The sequence below is a fragment of the Dermacentor silvarum genome, chromosome 10 (genome assembly GCF_013339745.2).
Source record: "Dermacentor silvarum isolate Dsil-2018 chromosome 10, BIME_Dsil_1.4, whole genome shotgun sequence".
NCBI classification, from domain to species: Eukaryota; Metazoa; Arthropoda; class Arachnida; order Ixodida; family Ixodidae; genus Dermacentor; species Dermacentor silvarum.
In genome coordinates, this window is record NC_051163.1 from 12,282,035 (window position 1) to 12,300,715 (window position 18,681).

Below are 18,681 nucleotides of genomic sequence, written 5' to 3' on the forward strand. Positions count from 1 at the left end.
AAAACTTCCAGTTTGAGCTATAGAGACGCAAGCAAGCGCCATCATTATGCAAGCTTTACTTAAGTTCGAAAACCCCTAAACACATGACACTCAAGTACCAGCCGACAATTGTCACGTTCTTCACAAGGGCTGAATCAGCTACTCGCGAGCATTTCGATTTGTATTTTCTCACTAACAAGCCCTATTTGACACTCGCCTGTCAGTTCGCACTGTTAATCGGGACGAACGTTCATCGCACGGTAACTCCCTTACGCTTCTTTCATTTCCTCCCAAGAATGTGGTAAAAAAGCAACCTATTTAGTTGCGAAAGGGGGCTCAGTTAATGCGAATCATTACTCGCGAGTCAGTAACGGAGAAAGAAAGGCGAAAACTTTATCGCGCCTAATTATAGTCTCGGAATCGGAAAGGTGAAAGATTTGTTAGACTGTCCTGTACAGCAGAAGCACGTAGAAGGCGTTCCATACTCTTTTGCTAGAGGCAGGTGGATGACATATTTTCGTTTCGTGAAAGCCCCTCCAATTCGCGGATTTTCGCAAAGCTCATCTGGCATGCGGAGATATCGAAAGGCAAGCTTGGACCAGGGTTTAAGGGAGTAAAACAGCCTGCTTGCTGCTGCAAAGCGTCGAAGAAGCAAGAGGAAATTAATTTCCCTGGGCACGCCAGCGAACGTCATGAGTCTTGGCAGAAAGCCTTTGGAACACTAATTTATGATCTGTCAGGCTCAGTGCAAATGCTGTTTTTTGTTCGTTTTTTCCCGGCCTTTTGAAACCTGGGAGAAACGAGAGTGTGCTTTTCGATTTCTTCTTCGCCACACGGGTTTAGCGTCTTGTTCAGTCCTCGCGCATCGCGGCAGCTTCACTTGTTTTAGAATTAGGTAACGGTGCTTATTGAGACGTGTTGCGGTGTATATCAATCTTTGTTATTAAAACTCTAGTATGTAAGGCTTTAGAACTCCGCACGCGTCTTGAGGCATTTTAAGCAAAGTACACGCGGGCGATAATAAAAGAGTTGTTTGAATACGCTACCTGTCGAGATTTACGGTGGCATCTATTATGTTCAATCATTATATGTTTCTTTGCACGAAACGATCTCTAGGAGGAGAAAGATAGCGCGCTGGCTACTGTACCCACCTCAAGGGCACAACGCCTGCCGCCGTTAATGCGTGCAAAAACCACAATATGATGATTGGGCACGCTGTAGTTGAGCACTGCGGAAGAATTTTGAGCACCTGGGGTTCTTTAACATCCCCTCACTGCATACAGATGGCAGACACCGTAGCCTGAGACCAATGTGATGAAATGGAAGCAACACGTCATACTCTTTGCCAGTGCCCGCAGAGCCGTGTGCAGAAACGCTCACTCTCCATTGTGCTCAAGGAGTCAGACGACCTGACACTGCCGGAATACACAATTCTACAGCATCGAAGGAAATCATCACCGGAGTAAAAGGTTGCGCAAGCATTGCTGAGATGTTTTCAATCCACATCCCGATGTGACGCCTTTAATAGAAATGTCCTACGTGCTTTTTTCTGCTTTCTGTTCTTCGTATCTTGTTACTGTGCTCTTTCTAACCCAAATTTCGCCCAGCCCTTGTACAGAGTATCGAAAGTTGGGCCTGTTGAGATGCATTCACATTTAAGACAGATTCAAGCAGCTTAAAAAGACGCAGACAAAAAGGGCAGAGAGAACTGACCGGACAACCGCTGGAATTTACTGAAACTTATTGAGGCAACAAGTAGTAAATATAAAGAAAAAGGGAAAGGGAGTTTATAGTAAAGTGTGCACAGCGCAAGCTCCGTGGCAATGAAAAAAACATAGCACCAGGTCTAAATACCACCCAGCTTGCATGATAAACTGGATTTCTTTGCTGCCGAGCATAACCGATGCCTGACTGTTACACATACTGTCACGAATTGCAGTATGACATGCAATAAAAGCCAAATCCAATAAAACTTGCTTTTCTATAGACACGTGCGAGTGTGGCTGAAAATCGTAGGAAAAATATTTTACCTTTATCGTTTCTCTATTCTTGAGCAAATTTTGCAGATATATTGTATGATATGGTACAAATAATATAATTAACTCCTCGGCGCATTTGCTTGTCTGGTTATTTGCATCAAAATGCGAAGTTGCATTCATCTATGTGGAAGCTCTAGCTGCTGGCAAGGCGGTGCTAGCTTAAATGTATGTCGCGACCTGTCAACAGGTGCGGAAAGGTCAGGGAACGGCTGTTTTTCGCAAATGTCTACAGGCGATGATACAATGTATGCTAGCGCAGCCTTGGCAGTAGCTAGGTTCGAATTTTTTCTTTAATGAATGCAACTTTTTTTCCTTATAAACAAGGCAAGTACCTGTGCGAAGTGTTATATTGAACGATTCAAACCACAAACTCGATCTATCTATAAAATTTGAACAAGAACATAGCAGTGGTAAGCGCAAAAATTTTTTTTCTACAATGTTCAGTGAAAAGTGTCCGGCCCTGTACATTTACTAATTTTTTTCTATGAGCAGTCGCTGTGATTGCTTTGAAACCATAGCCGGTGTAATTCGAAGAAACACAGTGCACACCGAGAAAGTATAGTAGCAATGGGAACCCAGCAGGCGCACTTCTGCCTAGAATGTGTGTTAGAAGTTTCACACGAAGAATACCTTCGTGATACATGCTTACAAAGGCTTCTCGGCAATCCCCTGTATCGGCGTTTGGGTTACCGCTTTTGAAGGAGCTCTGTCAAACTTGTTACCCATGTAAACGTCTTTTATCCCAGCGCGACCACCCACATCTATATATTCTTCCAGTTCACCACTTTTTGCCTTGTGTGAAAGCAAAGTTCTGGTTTCATTGTTGAAAATGATCAAGGAAGTGGTTGAATATCATAATAAGGAAAAATATTGAAACGTGTGAGAGTTAAGGGAGAGAGAGAGAGAATAAACATCTTTATTATGTAAATGCAGCTTTGGAGAGGCGTCCTCATTCCAGAATGCCTTGAGCTCGGGCCGCGTCCTGGACCCTCGCAATCAGCCGTTGCTGATCTTCGAGGTCGGAGCTGGCCAGGGCTCTTTCCCAAAGCTCGTTGGTGTGGTAAGGGTTCGGAGGACTGAGTGGTGCCTCTCTGCAAACCCCTACTATATGCCTGAGGGACCCGAGCTCTGCGGAGAAGCGGCATTGCGGAGAGAATTGTGTAGGGGCTAGGAGGTGATTTCTGGTTGGGTGCATCTCCCGGACTTCATTGGAGCAAAAGCGTTGATTACTTCTGGTCGACGACAATATAGGTAGGAGTTGCACAAAGACATTTTATATAGAAACAGAGCTTCTAACAAAAATGATTGAAAGACTGTAGCTCGATGCAGATGCCTTTCATCTAGCAATCGAATTCGCTGTGCGCTGTCGCCTCCTAGCTACACAGTAATATTTCACAAATGAGTCTAAAGCGGCTTGAACAATAAAAAGAATAGAAATGTCTGATACGAAAACGATGGGGCATGAGCTAAGCAAACGTTGCAAGCTGTGCGCGCGATATCAGACGTGAATTAGACGTACGAGCTGAAGATAGAAGAGATAAAAGAATTGCTGAATGAAAAGAACATGACAATTATACATGATGGAAAAGAAATCAAAGTGATGACTCCGGTGAGAAGATAAGAATAAACGTTATAGAGAAAGAAACAAAAGGTGCAACGAATAAAGTCCAAAAATAGAAAGCACGAAATCTGTTTCCACTTCTGATTGATTTAGTGTTGCGGTTGTTTGCCCTGTGCATACAAAGCATAAAGAAGCTCTGACGTTATGGTCGATGGTGTGAAGATCGGTGCGGTTGAAGGCTGCATAAAAAGCTGGGAACCTTCTGGAAACTGATCGATCCAGAGTGTCACGAAGGACGTAAAATAAAGCGTCCCATTTGATTTGCGGCGGTGTCAGCGTACGCGTGCGTCTCCCCAAAATGTAGATATCACAGGCCTTCAGCATTGCGTGGTACGTAATACGTTGCCGTGCTAAGTAATACGTTCGGCCCTCTGCGCACACGCCGTGTCTACTCGGATCCATGGTAGACATGCGGACAGAACAACCCTTTAGCATACCGTCATCGCGTGCCATGCAAGAGTGTAAAATCGAATTATTCATGCATTGAAGACTAGGTTTTTAGAGCGGTCCCCATTGATAATGCATCACCAAGCCTAATACTGCGGCGTCATCTGCCAAGTAGAAATCTATACATATTCCCTGCTTGGATCCATCTCTCCAGGTGTAGCAGCATAAAAAATACATAGTTACATTACAGCATGCACAAAAGACGAAGAAGACAGGAAGTTAACAAACAGCGTTTATTAACTTCTTGTGTCCTTCCTCTTTTGTGCGCGCTGCAGTTTAACCATCAATAATTACCAACTCGCCCAACTTTCAGTCCTTTGGCCATTAAAAAAATGCCGATATTATTTGCAACGACAAAACATCTCTAATCCGTTGTCATCAGTATGAAATGCGACTCTGCGATGACATATTTGTGAGGGCAGGTTTTTCTCTTCTTTCTGCCACGGCGCCGACCAAGTATCAGGGGTGACTTTGTATCGAAGTGGGTCGTCTGGGAGCTGTGATGTTCTTACGTAATAACAATAAACTGCCACGGTTGTCAGCGATGCCAGACGCGCGTGCCCAGTGAACCTAATGCATCTCGTATGACGGTAATGAATCAGGCATCACGCAAAGCTATTCGCTCTACTGTAGTCTGAACGTAACAAGACTCGTTATGTCGGCAACGGTGGGCGCACGCTCACCGTAAAATTTTTCTTAACTCTACCACCTCATGCAAGATGGCGGAAATCTGGAGTTTAAGATGCCAGAGGACCTTCTGATATACGTACAAAGAAGCAGACAGCAACTTTGGTAATAACAGCGGACGCAGAAAATTGAATATTGCTTCAACTACCAAAGCACTGCCCCAAAGGTCATCCAGCATAACAAATTTGAAAGCAAGCAATGCCATGACGTGTTTGTCATGAAAATTGCATGTTAAAAACATTGTGAGGTGCCAAACTAAGACAACATTATCTTGCGCAGCACATAAAGTACTAATCTATGCGCAATAATGACAAACTATAAAACAAATACACGCAAACGCTCCAAGAAAATTCGGCAAGGGCAGATAGTACGTACTAGAAAGGAATGCTTCCCAAAAACTGCCATTCTAACTTTACCCACTAAAAAAGTTGTCGCAGTTTCACCTGAAAGGTGAAGCATCAATTGCGATAGCAAATTTGTAGAGAGCTATACGGAGTAATGATATTAGCTTTATCAGCTGTATAAACTTGGACATGCAGCAGCACCGGCAACACGCAGAACTGTTGTCGACGCCGTCGGCGTTTTGCCCGCGTTCGCTCAAAATGCGTGCGGCGTTGGTGACTGTTGCCGGAGCCTCTGATATAAATAGGCACTTGATGCCGCAGCTAAACGTCGCCTCCCTTCCCTCCCCCTCCCCCCCACGGCATTTCGTGCGTCGGAAGAAGGCACGTTTGCTCTACATGTATGGTGATTGTAGAGGAGGAAAGAGATGCCTAATTCTGCAGCCCTCAAGGGAGCCCAGAGCAGAACGCGCGTTTGTTCTCCGCCGTGCGTTCACTCCCCGTGAAAGCGCGCGTCCCTCGCGCCCTTTCAGTCGCACATACAGCGTTCGGCGCGCGGCGACGATTTCATCTCCATTGACGTCATACGGAACCTCACGGCGACGGCGACGGCGACGCCGACGGCAGAAATCTGCTTTTGAGTGTCCATATAATTGCTATCGCAATAAAAAGCATACATGGTTAGTACAGCTCAATGCGCTGTCGCATTCTCTATATACGTGTGTGCAACTCCGCGTTTATCACTGCACTTTTCCATTGTGATTGATACGACCTAAAACACCAATTTCGCGCAGAGTAGCGATAGCTAGGGCTTGTGTCAGTCAATCAGCAGCGAGAGGAGGAAAAAATGTGGTTGATCCCTCTTATATAGGAATCGGTATAGAACACGAAAGTGAAACGTGTCTTCACAGAAGTAGTGTAATGTTTATTGCACATTGATATATAATGTCTATTGGTGTTTTGTGGCTAAAGCGCCCTTAGGCGTTGATGCACCCACGCTGACGCCTGGTGGCACGTCTCCTCCATCACGACTACCAACGTCGATGACCATGAGCAACCGTCGTGCATATGGAAGCTGCACTACGCTGCACACGCTAGCACAACGCGAAAGACGAAGCACGTAACTGACACACTAATACAACGCGCAAGACAAAGCACGTAACTGAATCGTCACCGAGTCAAATCAGCGCGTACAACGCGTCGTAATTGCAGCCTCCGCGATCAACTTCAGAAACATTTTCAGAGCTGATTGCGGAGGCCACGCTCCGCTGTGCTGAGTACGGTGAACGCCACTACCAACGCCACCTAGGTGGCGTTGGTAGTGCTTCTTGATGCCAGCGTCCCTTCGAATGCTGGCATCGAGGCATCGTAGTGCTGAGACAACCGAAGCGTTCACTGTCGGTGCGCGTTAGTGTCATAATGCAGTACTTCTCTTTTCTGCTCGTAGGCGGCGGCACCGCCCCGACAAGAGCGCGGGTACACGGAGGAGTGTTAGATATATAAGGCGCGTCTGTGTAGCTCTCTGCAAATGCGTTTGTGGCGCAATGGGTTAAACGCTCGGCGATCTATCGTCGCGGACCGAGAGGTCGTGGGTTCGATTTCCAAATTTTGCATGTTTGTGGAACTTTTTCTTCTGGTTTCTTTCTTTGTATTATGTTCTATGACGTATTTCCGTGACGGAAATACGTCAGTGAAGTCTTGGTGGACCCCGGCATAAAACACTTTCGTGTTAAAATTAACTGTCACTAAACTCGTGATAACTTTCACTGAAGCCATGTTTACGGGGATGCCATAATAGCGTATCGCATTTCCAATAGAGCAACATGGTAATTCTATGCGACAGCGTTTGCATGCGGCGCATCCTTTCTCATCCGAACCAAGTCGGAACCTGTTCCACCAATGAGTTTCGCTAGTGACCGGAGTAGAGCACACACGCCGGCAGTCGTCTTCCTTTTCCTTTCTCCCACAGTGCGATACGGCAGTGGTTACATGCACTGCGTGAGTCTACTTACCGGTCTCGATCTACCCTCTCCTGACGCATAGGGATTTGTTTTCCTGGCGCATTACCACTGCAGATATGGATACGATGCTCTAGAATGGCGATGCGATGTGTCACTTGTTGCATTCATGTAAAGGAGAACCGGCCGCATCTTCCAGGCAACGGCGCCCGTAGTGCATCGTTGATGTTTTTTTAAAGCATACAGCGTCATAAGGCATTGTAGTGTCGGGGTTACATCAAGATGAACAAGAAATGAGTTTGGAGGTGGAGAATAAAAATTAATGAGTAAACTATGTGTGGGATTTAAAACTTTACCGCCAGAAGTAAAACAACACATTATACGATCTAAAAACAGCTCTCACAACGCAACAAAAAAGATGAACAAGTTACATGTAGGAAATGCACATGCCTGGACATAAACAATGCGTGGTCCTCACACAAGCAAAGAGCAGCACGAATAGCTCCATTTAATTATAATTACAGGCGCGCAAGAAGACAGCAAGAGAGTGTCAATGAACCACGCATGACGCAATGTATCAGAAAGAACCACTCACAAAATACAGAGCTAAGGCACGGCTAATATAACAGCAATGTTTCCATGGAACATCAGCTTATGTGAACAAAACGTAAATGAAGAACAAAGGAAGACCTGCAATACCTCTATCTAAACATCTGATCTCCTGTTCACCTACACGTGGCAATCCAGATAGCTTTACCCTTAAACAGCAACAGAATGTTTCCTTACACTGAACAGCAAGCTTCCGCTCCATGTCTGCAACGCTCAGAGGGCGATCAGCATTGGACAACGCAGGAGGCCTTCTTTTGGTTTTCTTTCCTGCCTGGCTGACGCGACCAACAGCTTTCACTACAGTGCACGCATTTGGTTAGATGGAGGGTAGGTGAGCACGTTTAGCATGCAATTGTGAAGTTTGTTTTGAACTATGCAACTTGCTCAAGAGGTTGGAGCATGTTTTACACCGCGTTACCACATCCGTTGCAGCGCTACACAGCGAATCTCGACGTCCAACAGGTAACGCTGCACCACGTCATGTTCACAGAAGAGCCGGTGTAAAAAGGAACTAGCTGTTCGAACCTTAGCTGCATATCTCGAGCGCTTAATTCTGCACTCCTATCTCCCTTGACGCATGCGCTACGTTGACGACCATTCAGGTGCTTCACGGCAACGGCGTCCCAACGCTGACCAGCGAAAACTACGCCTCTCTTTCATCTCTGTGTTTCTTTTCTTTTGTTTAGTTGTCAGATACTGAGCACATGCAAGTCACTGCGGTACGCAATACAACTCGGGTTACGCGAGCACAACATTCCAGGCGTGGAACACAGGCGCCTGCCGAGCCACCTCGTGTGGAAAGGCCCGGTTTGGAGACTAATCGGGCACTCTACCGTGCTCATGTGTCATCGTATGAACGCTGGATTCCCCCCATGCCACAGGCCAATTAATTCTACTCTGGTCCTGCAGTAACCTTGGGATTTCGCCCCGGGAGCTGGAAACTTCACAAGATATAATTTTAACGTCTTTTCCCATTTCCCCTTTTCCTGTAACATACACTAACGTGCCATCAACTTGCATAATATTTTCAATTGTCTTTGCGTAGTAACAACAAGATGTCGGCTGAAGACCATTAGTTACTGTGCCAAACGGAGTGCTTTCACTCGCAGAGAGCAATCTGCATTACACTTGACCGGAATGATCGTAAAAAAAAAAAAAAACGAGTTCACAGCAGAACTAAAAAAAAAAATGTTGGTTGCCATTTCAAAATCTTTCAGGAGTTATTGCACGCCATATAGCGTCGTTTCAATATTTATCACGCACTCTGGCATTCACTCACACAAAAATGTCCCAGACTGCAGGAAGCGAGGAAATATCGATGCATTGTAGCAAATGTTCTCAATTACGTTAAGTGTTTCCTCGCTTCACGTTATACGGGATAGCTTATGCGAGTTCCACGCACATCTGTCTCCGACAAACCATCTATTCCTTATACCTGTCTGCGGCAGAACTCTAGCCACATAAAAGACAAGTAGATGCGACTTTCTCAAAGCAAAGAAGGGCAAAAATGCGCTCGGGTTAGTAAAGTTGTGTCTGTTGCTTTGATCGAATTTACTAAGAATTTTGCAAGACTAGCAGAGCTTGAACAGAGCTGCTTTAGGTCTTGCTCTGTTATTTCTTTATCTTTGTCGTTATACTTCAGGAAAATACTTCAGTCGTCGTGGACATCAGTGTCACTGTGCATGCAAACAACTGGCATGCAGTGCAGGTGTCACGTCCAATTGTAGAATCGCAATGAGCTCGTTAACTGATAACTCACCACTGCACTAATATCTCGGGTATCGCTGCACATTCACAGGGTTGCCAAACTTTCTCCGAAATTAAATCGGGACAGGCACCTAGCCATCGCCCTCTATCATTGCTCACACGAGTCCGCACTTCTGACTACAGTAGCTTTTTTTCTTCTCTGTAGCTCCTAGGTCTGAATCAAGGGATAGCATATCGATCTTGCACGACGCACTCTTCCAATTATCCAGTGAGCATGGTGTTCCGTCTTTCATTAATTGTGTGGTCGATTGAGCCTGTGGCAATCGATAGGTGTCGCCATTCGTCTTAAGCTCCGTTGATGTGACAATCAGAGAAGCAGAAAGATCGACTGCTTCAGGGGCCGCCGTCTTAGCAAGGGCATGCAGTGAAACACAACACACTAAGAAAGTTTGCATGGCGCAAACTTTTCTTCTTGTCAAGAAAACTAGTATTACGGTACGCGAAATAAAACAATATTAACGTTGATGCCCTCGGTGGAATCGACGGTACGTGGGTTTTGGGTGTCAACTTCTAGACTGCAGGGGCTTTCTTTCTTGATCTATCTTTCTTTTCAATTTCTTGTAATAGATATATAAAATCATCTTGGAACGACCTACTTCTTGGCCATTCTCCCGTCATGGATAAGGTCCACAGCGTGATAAGAATAATTTTGATAAGAATAATTTTGAGGAAGGTAGTATACAGTAGATATCTTTAAATCTCATTGAATAGTCTATTCATCCGCGCTGATTGCTCAGTTATGTGCTATTCTTTCTTTTTTTAATTTTCCCTTTTCCATGTCCGTCGCTTGGTGCTTTTTAATGAACTCATTCCGATAGCCTTATCCTTTGTCCATCCTCCTGTCTCAGAGGTACATGCCACGTTTGTCTCTTAACAAGGAAGACAAAAATTTGCTAGCGCCCCACAAAAACTGGACAATCAGCCGCTTTCCGTGCACGTGCTGCTGGAACACCACCCTCATCGCTCGTCGGCCCATAAAGCTGTGAAGGCACTTTTGTGCTTCTTGAGGACGACGGGCTTGTGTCAACGTCTGTGACTATTAGTGCAATAGCACACGCGTCAGCGAACTAACCGCTAAGGTTGTTTGTGTTATTTTAAATCATTGTGTATTTGTAATCTTACAATCTGAAGTGAACGCAGAATTTAAGCTGTTATCATCGGTTATGTAAATATATTAGTAAAGTAAAAGCCCTCTAGACCCTGCTGGAAATTATACTGCTTATCTGTCATCGGTATGGAGATTAGACAAACATGAAACGCCTAGTTAAAGGATTGGCTTCACTTGAGCTTATAATATAGTGTTCCGAAACTTCTACGCAATTTAAAATTCATTTGATAGTTCCAGAGAGAGCTTCAGGAAATTTTTTTGTCTCACTTGGGCGACATGCTTCAGAAAATATTTTCTACACTGGGCTGTACTAATCCGTTATATGTGATTGATAATGAGGTCTGTCAATTACAAAGATAACTGTCACTGACGAATTCTGCAGGGTCTTCGAAAGCAATAGTAATTAGAAAAAAATATATATAACAAATGCACGCACACACAAACACCTTGTGAATGTTTCTCAGGATGAACAAGTTGGTGTAAAAGCATACAAAAGGAAAAGACAAATGTGCAAAACGTTTATTTTATTCCGACGTCTCGGTCGTAGTCCAACCTTCGTCACCAATATGTACATGTCTTGTAAAGTAAGAGAGTCACAGAGACAGCACCCGTTCCTGGGCCAGCTGTGCTACATTCTCCTTCGTCGTCGTCTTCCCCCAGCGCCCGCCTTGCGAGCGCCCGCGGCCAAGTTCACTTCGTCTTTACACTCGGCCACGCTGCAAGTTTCCGGCATGGCTTGCAATCACGCAAACCTTCCAAGCATTGAAGTCGTCATCTGTGAGCCGTCCAGCGTACAACCAGCTTCTCTGGCGGGCGGCACTGGCTGTTGCGCGCTGGTAGCAGGTCTCGCCGACGAACCATCCCCTCGCTCAGCGCTGTCCGTCTCAGCCGAAGCCGAGGAGATTCCCCCAAAGGGTGCTTCGCTGATCACTGTGAGTGGTGCGACCACAAGTCCTCACCGCCTCTCCTCCGGTTTCCGAGGGCCATCACAGGAAGAGTAGGAGGGGCTGTCCAACGATGGCGATGCCCTGAATGACTGAAGGGCACAGTCGGAGCCACTCCGAAGCGGCGCTTCGTTGCGGTGGTCTATATATGCCCTGGGCGCCGCAATGCCTCCGAAGGGAGCACCCCGACACCTGCGTGGATGCTACGCTTAACAGCGACAGCGTCGGCAGGTGCGGCAGGGTCCTCGGGAATAGGCGACTGTAGTAATGACTGGCTGTGGTCAATGGCCGCCGACGCCTGCCGTTCAGCCAGAGCTGGAGCGTGAACGGTATCCCTTGCTGGCTTAGTTGTCGATGATCTCGTGGGGCAGAGATCCAGGGCATGGGAAGCGTGGACGGCGTTCCCTAGGCCGCAGGAGGCACCCAGGACGGCGAGAATTCCATGTCCAAGGCAGCATGGACGGCATGCCTTGGCAGCTCGGAGATCAAGGTAGTCCCAGGTACGGCAGCCATGCTAAGGGAAGTGTTGACAGCGTTCCCTCGCCGAAAGGACCCAGGACGGTGAGATGCAGGAGGATGCAAGGCCTCCGCAGCACGGTGCTTAAGGCTGGAGAGCCATAAGACCGGGCGTTCGCCGGCTGCGCCATTGTAAAGTAACAGAGTGAGTAAGTGAGTACGAACTTTATTGAGGTCCTGAGGAGAAAGAATTAAAGCGGGGCCGGAGGCCCCGCCAATCGATCCGGTGGCTCCACCCAGGTCGGAGCCGGCAGACAGAGTCCTTCGGCGACGGCCCGGGCCCTCTGGACAGCCTTGAGCTGAGCGATACAGAAAGACAGCATCCGTTGTTGTTGTTGTTGCCTCAAAACATGGCTCGTACCCACGAGGGGGATTGGCCACACTGGATAAATAAAACATACACCCAACAACGAACAAAAGGGGTAAAGGCGAACAATCAAAATTAAGATTTTGGCAACTCCTTAACACAGATTTTTAGAGGTCCTATACATAAACTAAATAAATAAAAATTAAGAGAAAACTAACTACAAAAATAAACATAAAATAACATGTCCCACGGTCGGCCCCCTTGCAGCGTAACCTTCCAGTTGCTTCGATGAATTTGTGTACAGCACCCGTTCCTGGGCCAGCTGTTCTATATTCCCCTTCGTCGTCGTGTTCCCCCAGCGCCCCCTTGCGAGCGCACGCGGCCAAGTTCCCTTCGTCTTTACAGTATATATATATATATATATATATATATATATATTGCAACAGCCGTATTCTTCAGGTACACTTGGTAGAGTACTTGACGAAGCGGTTAAACAAGCTGGCTCGGTTGAAAGCTTGAAAGCCAACCTAGCGCAAACTGCACGATCGTCAACGTCTTCCACACTGGCACAGAGCTGGTGCCGATGTGCTCCGGTGCAATATATATATATATATATATATATATAGAGAGAGAGAGAGAGAGAGAGAGAGAAAAGAGGGAAGACTTACCCCAGTCACTAAAAAAGTTGTTGGTAGGCCACTGGACAACCCAACCATTCCACACTAGAGCACTGCACGGGCCGATTTTTTTCAGCCCGGGCCCGTTTTACGTTGGGCTGCCCGCCCGAGCCCGACCAAAAGTTGATGGTGAGACCCGGGCCCGGCCTGGGCCCGGAAGTAATCTACGTTACCCGCCCGGTCCGGCCCGCCCCTTACCTTAGGCCCGAGCCCGGCTCGAAACCGGCCCGAACCCTGCCCGATACCGAAAAAGACATGTTTTTCAGAGTCAAGACGCGTGGGGATAACTCGCTGCACGTTACATGCCCGCCACTAGAAAGTCCGAGCCAGGCCCGGGCCTGCGTCAAAAACCCGAGCCCGGCCCGGGCCCGGGTCAAAAAGCACATGCCGTGCCCGAGCCCAGCCCGAGCCCGTGAAAAAACTGCCCTACCCTGCCCTGCCCGGCCCGTGGGCCGGGCCAGGCTCGGGCTTTCAGGTAAGCCCGAGCCCGTGCAATGCTCTATTCCACACAACAGAAATAACTATCCATGCCTATGTACACGTGAGCACACATGTAAATTTCCACGAGACGCCAAAGAAAAACACTCTTGGAGCTTGTGTCTACGAAAATGCGAAATCGAGAAAAAAAAAAGGGGGGGGGGGGGGAGGGAGACCGAATCTTGCGCTATATAGTGCCAAGTCCCTGTTCCTCATATAGCTTGCGACACTACGCGACTGGGGCTGAACTTATAAGTGCTATGGGATGCGCTTCGCAACACGACTTCGTTGAATAGATTTGTCTTCGCTTGTTTGACTCAGCCTGGCATGAAGTCAAACGACGTTTATAGGAGCTTTCAAGAGAGCGATGTTCAGTAACTGCACGGCAGAAGTTTTCTTTCATATTTTACCTCAACCGCTAAAACTATTGTTGAAGAAAGAGAAAATTCTCAACGTGGGAGGGTTGAGAGGCGGCCCTGTCTAGCTCGGAACTTGAGCAACGAGCCCTCATCGAAAGAGCACGGGCAGCGGCTTTTGTCAACGGTGTCCCGGACTAGGGACCACACCATGTCTTCCCGTAACCGAAGGTTTTCTTTGTTATTTTCAATAAAAGTTTTTGTCAACATCATCAGTGCTTCTTCATCGCTGTCCTCTTTAATGACAATCTGTGCGGCATGAGCGGGAAGAGAAAGTGTTTTCTTTTTGTTGTCTGGAGAGCAAGTAATCGCGTCATCGCATCTAGTACCCACTGTTTCACCAGATCGCTGCAGCACACATAAGCTATATCTGTAGCCATTACGAGGCCACATCGCAAATGTGCCTCCTACTTACGGACAGTTCGCGATTGAATTGTGCATTTGCTGTAGACACCTTTCTAATGGCAAGCCCATGAACAGTGGTCAATTACGTACCGTACTGGCATAATATCAGCTCATCAGCGCTGAACTACTCATAAGACTGCACAGCTTGTAGGCTCACTAATGCTGCACCGTACTGCGAGCAGGATACACTTGTCTTTGCGGCTCCAGACAAAAGCCCGGGCATCTGGGTCTCTAACGTAAGCTTTTAGGCGATAGTAACAGCGTCGCCTTGGCATAGGAAACGTCGAAACATGTCCTGCAGCTTAACGCCAACATTGCAGGCTGTAGAGGGAAATGCCGAGCGAGAACAGCGTCTCTGCCACTAACAAGTTGGCTTCCCACCGAAGCGAAAGGCCGCGAATTGCTGCAGTGGAAGCCTGCTTCAGGAGCGCAATTCGTTCTGTTTGTTCGCCGACACCCGGTTTCTCTTCAGCTTATGCGCGACGTGTCTTGAATAATAAAGAACCTACAAAGAGAATAATTCATAAAACAGTGCGGAAAACTATATTCGCATAGCGCACTAAACCGCTTTACGATTGATTGCGCAAGAAGGCTGCCTCCTTATCATAAGCGTCATACGGCAGCCCCGCTGCAGAAGACTTGTTAGTTTTCAACAGCTCTTCCAATGTGTCACTACCCTAGCTAACAACGGCTTTTACGAAGCCATGCATTACACTTTCCCGCTCTAGATTACATCTTGCAGCTCCGAATTTACTTGCGACGTCTGCATTTGCACGATTCTCTTCATGTAAGACGGACTCCCGGCGGAAGGTTGCGTATCGGCTATTCAATGCTAGACAACATTTTGCAAATGAAGCAAGTCATACACCACACTTCTTGAGGTTAGCACTGCTTCGCTTCTTACTACAAGAAGCATAACGCACAGGTGGAACGGGTAAGTGGAACAGTATGCTGTGGAGATAGTGAAATGATATAGAGCATACTGTTAGCCCTAAAAACAAAGCACAACATGAAAGAGTAAGGATGCGATTCAATTGGCTTACTAAAATTTTCGCTCAGGGGACGCCAACGCCGGCGACGGCGCCGACTCCGAATTACCTGCGACACGGGGCCCTTAACGCTGTCGAGTTAAAAGTGAATCAGACAGCCTGATTCTGTTTTAGTAAGCCATATTTCTTTTCAGTGCCCGCCCACCTATTATATATTGCTTTCTAATTTTAGCACTGTAAATATATCATACAATTCAAGTAACCAACAGGCCAAGCCTTCTTCCCTGACTACTGCAGAATGAGGACAGAGAAGAGGTATTCGATGAAATGATGCCTCTATAGGCATATGGCCTACACTTCTCTGATCGCAATAGATGCATGCAGATTGCCGGCCTTCGTTCAGGAACCGTTTACAAACCGCTGCCACATGGACCATTGTTCCGATGCCGAATGTTCAAACCAAAGGGTTGTTTGTTAAAAAGTAAGTGACATATACTACTAATATGACCAGACAATAAAACTTCACTGGGGACGATGGCAATAACACAACGGGTTAATCGCCACAGCCACTGCTAAAAATAAAGTTAACCAAAAATTATCTGTATAAGCATTGAAGACTGTCGCATTCCCGTTTGTGGAACTCCACATCTTTAAAAGCAGTGAGTCACCGAGTATAATGGTCTTGCGGTTGCCAAACTTTATTTTGGGGTTCCTGGTGAGCCCATGTTCCACCAGCTGCAAAATGGAATAAACTGTTCTGCTGGTATACTAAAATAGAATAGCTGTACCTGACAACACGAACTAGAATTAACTGTCGGTTCATACCGAAGTTGTTTATTATTATAAAGGGTGTTTCACTTAACTTGGGCCAAACTTTAAAAATATCTAAATGCTACGTAGCTGGACAGAACCAAGGTAATGTTGCTTGCTGTCGCTTGGAGATACTCGGATTATTTTTTTTTCATTCCGCCTAAATAGATAATTAGATTTTAATAATTATTCACCTTCCGAATTTTTATATTTAGATTAAAAATGTCAATGAGAAAATTGTAGAGGAACATGAGAAACTCGCGATACAGCATTCTGTTGCTCAATATGTGCTACATAAAAGCGTTTTTGTGACCGTGAAAGAATCCCCCGAATACACGCAAAATTGCCGTGACGGCTCTGGCCCGCCTCGACGACCGGCCGCTTTCTGAGCAGACAATCGTAGGGTGCAGGCTGATGCGGTCTGCACACCACAAGGCGATGAGGACGCTATCTGAGGCTCCTCCGGTCAAGCGACCTGTTTCGAACGACGGTGACACTCCTGAGTTCCTTTGTGCGTGCGTGCGTGCGTGTGTTTGTGTGTGTGTTTAATCTCCCTTTCTTTCTATGTGTGTGCATTTTTCTTTATCTTTGTCTCCCCTTCCCCAGTGCAGGGTAGCAAACTGGATATCTATCTTCCGGTTAGCCTCCCTCCTTTCGCATCTCATCTCTCTCTCTCTCTCTAGCATGTATTCGCGCCCATCGTTCACGCTCGGAAAAACACAACAGAAAGCTGTATCGGGAGTTTCTACATGTTGCTCTACAAATTTCTCATTCACACTTTAATTTAATTGTAACATTTGAGAAGTTCATTATTTAATTAGAACTAATTATCTGATTAAGCGGAATGCAATAAATTATGTATCTCCGAGTGACACCAAACAACATTACCTTGGTTCGGTAAAGCTACGTAGGATTTGCATATTTTTAAGGTTTAGCCCAAGTTAACTGAACACCCTGTATAATAATAAGGTACTTTGGTATGAACCGACAGCTAATTCTAGTTCGCGTTGCCAGGTACAGTTATTCTACTTTAGTATGACAGCAGAACTCGTAATAAGTTTATCCCATTTGCAGCTGGTAGAACCAGCTGGGCGCATGGGACCCCGAAATAAAGCTTGGCAACCGCAAGACAGAACATCTTTGCCCCGCTGCCGCACTTAAGATATTTTTCAGAAATTGTGTGGTTATGTATAAGGTTTGCAAGTTGTCCTGCATGATTTGTCGTGAAATATGCGTGGAACAGTGTCTTTTCACTCGTACCTCATTAGATTGCAGACAAATAAGAAACATTAGCTGTCATTGCAACGTTTGGCCGCGTTCTTTGCTTATCGCTGAACATTAACTTCCAAACACGACACTCTCAAGAGACACGAATGGACTGGATGTGAAATATGTGCTGCGCTTAATTGGCCCCAACTTTCTTTCCGCTTAGGGATGGTGGTAAGCGGGAAGCGAGGGAGAAATGAAGCGGAAAGGGGAAAATGAATGCGCTGTAAAAATGAACACTCTGTACATTACATAATAAAAGCCGGGTGTCTGCGCCAGTGGTCGGGGTGTATGGGGAGATGACTATATGTATATAGATGTATGTATGTATGTATGTATGTTATGTATGTATGTATGTATGTATGTATGTATGTATGTATGTATGTATGTATGTATGTATGTATGTATGTATGTATGTATGTATGTATGTATGTATGTATGTATGTATGTATGTATGTATGTATGTATGTATGTATGTATGTATGTATGTATGTATGTATGTATGTATGTATGTATGTATGTATGTATGTATGTATGTATGTATGTATGTATGTATGTATGTATGTATGTATGTATGTATGTATGTATGTATGTATGTATGTATGTATGTATGTATGTATGTATGTATGTATGTATGTATGTATGTATGTATGTATGTATGTATGTATGTATGTATGTATGTATGTATGTATGTATGTATGTATGTATGTATGTATGTATGTATGTATGTATGTATGTATGTATGTATGTATGTATGTATGTATGTATGTATGTATGTATGTATGTATGTATGTATGTATGTATGTATGTATGTATGTATGTATGTATGTATGTATGTATGTATGTATGTATGTATGTATGTATGTATGTATGTATGTATGTATGTATGTATACCAGAATGGATACCACGAGAAGGGAAACGCCGTCGAGGAAGACTGAAAACTAGGTGGGCTGATGAAGTTAGGAAATTTGCAGGCGCAATTTGGAATCAGCTAGCGTAAGACAGGGGTAATTGGAGATCACAGGGAGAGGCCTTCGTCCTGCAGTGGACCTAAATATAGGCTGATGATGATGATGCATGTATCTGACTGTTTACCCGCCAACCTGGGTCGTTGTGTCGTCCGACGTAGAATGGTTAAAGCATCGGGCTGTGCTGAAGGAACTGGGCTCCAAACCAACGTCGGACGAACTCCAGTGACTGAGTAAGTGGCAACGGGTTCATGCGCCACTCTTCAAAGAACCTCTTTCACGCCGACATGGGTCGTTATATGCGGGATTGGGTATGCGCACTCTTCAGTGAAACACTTTGACACCAATT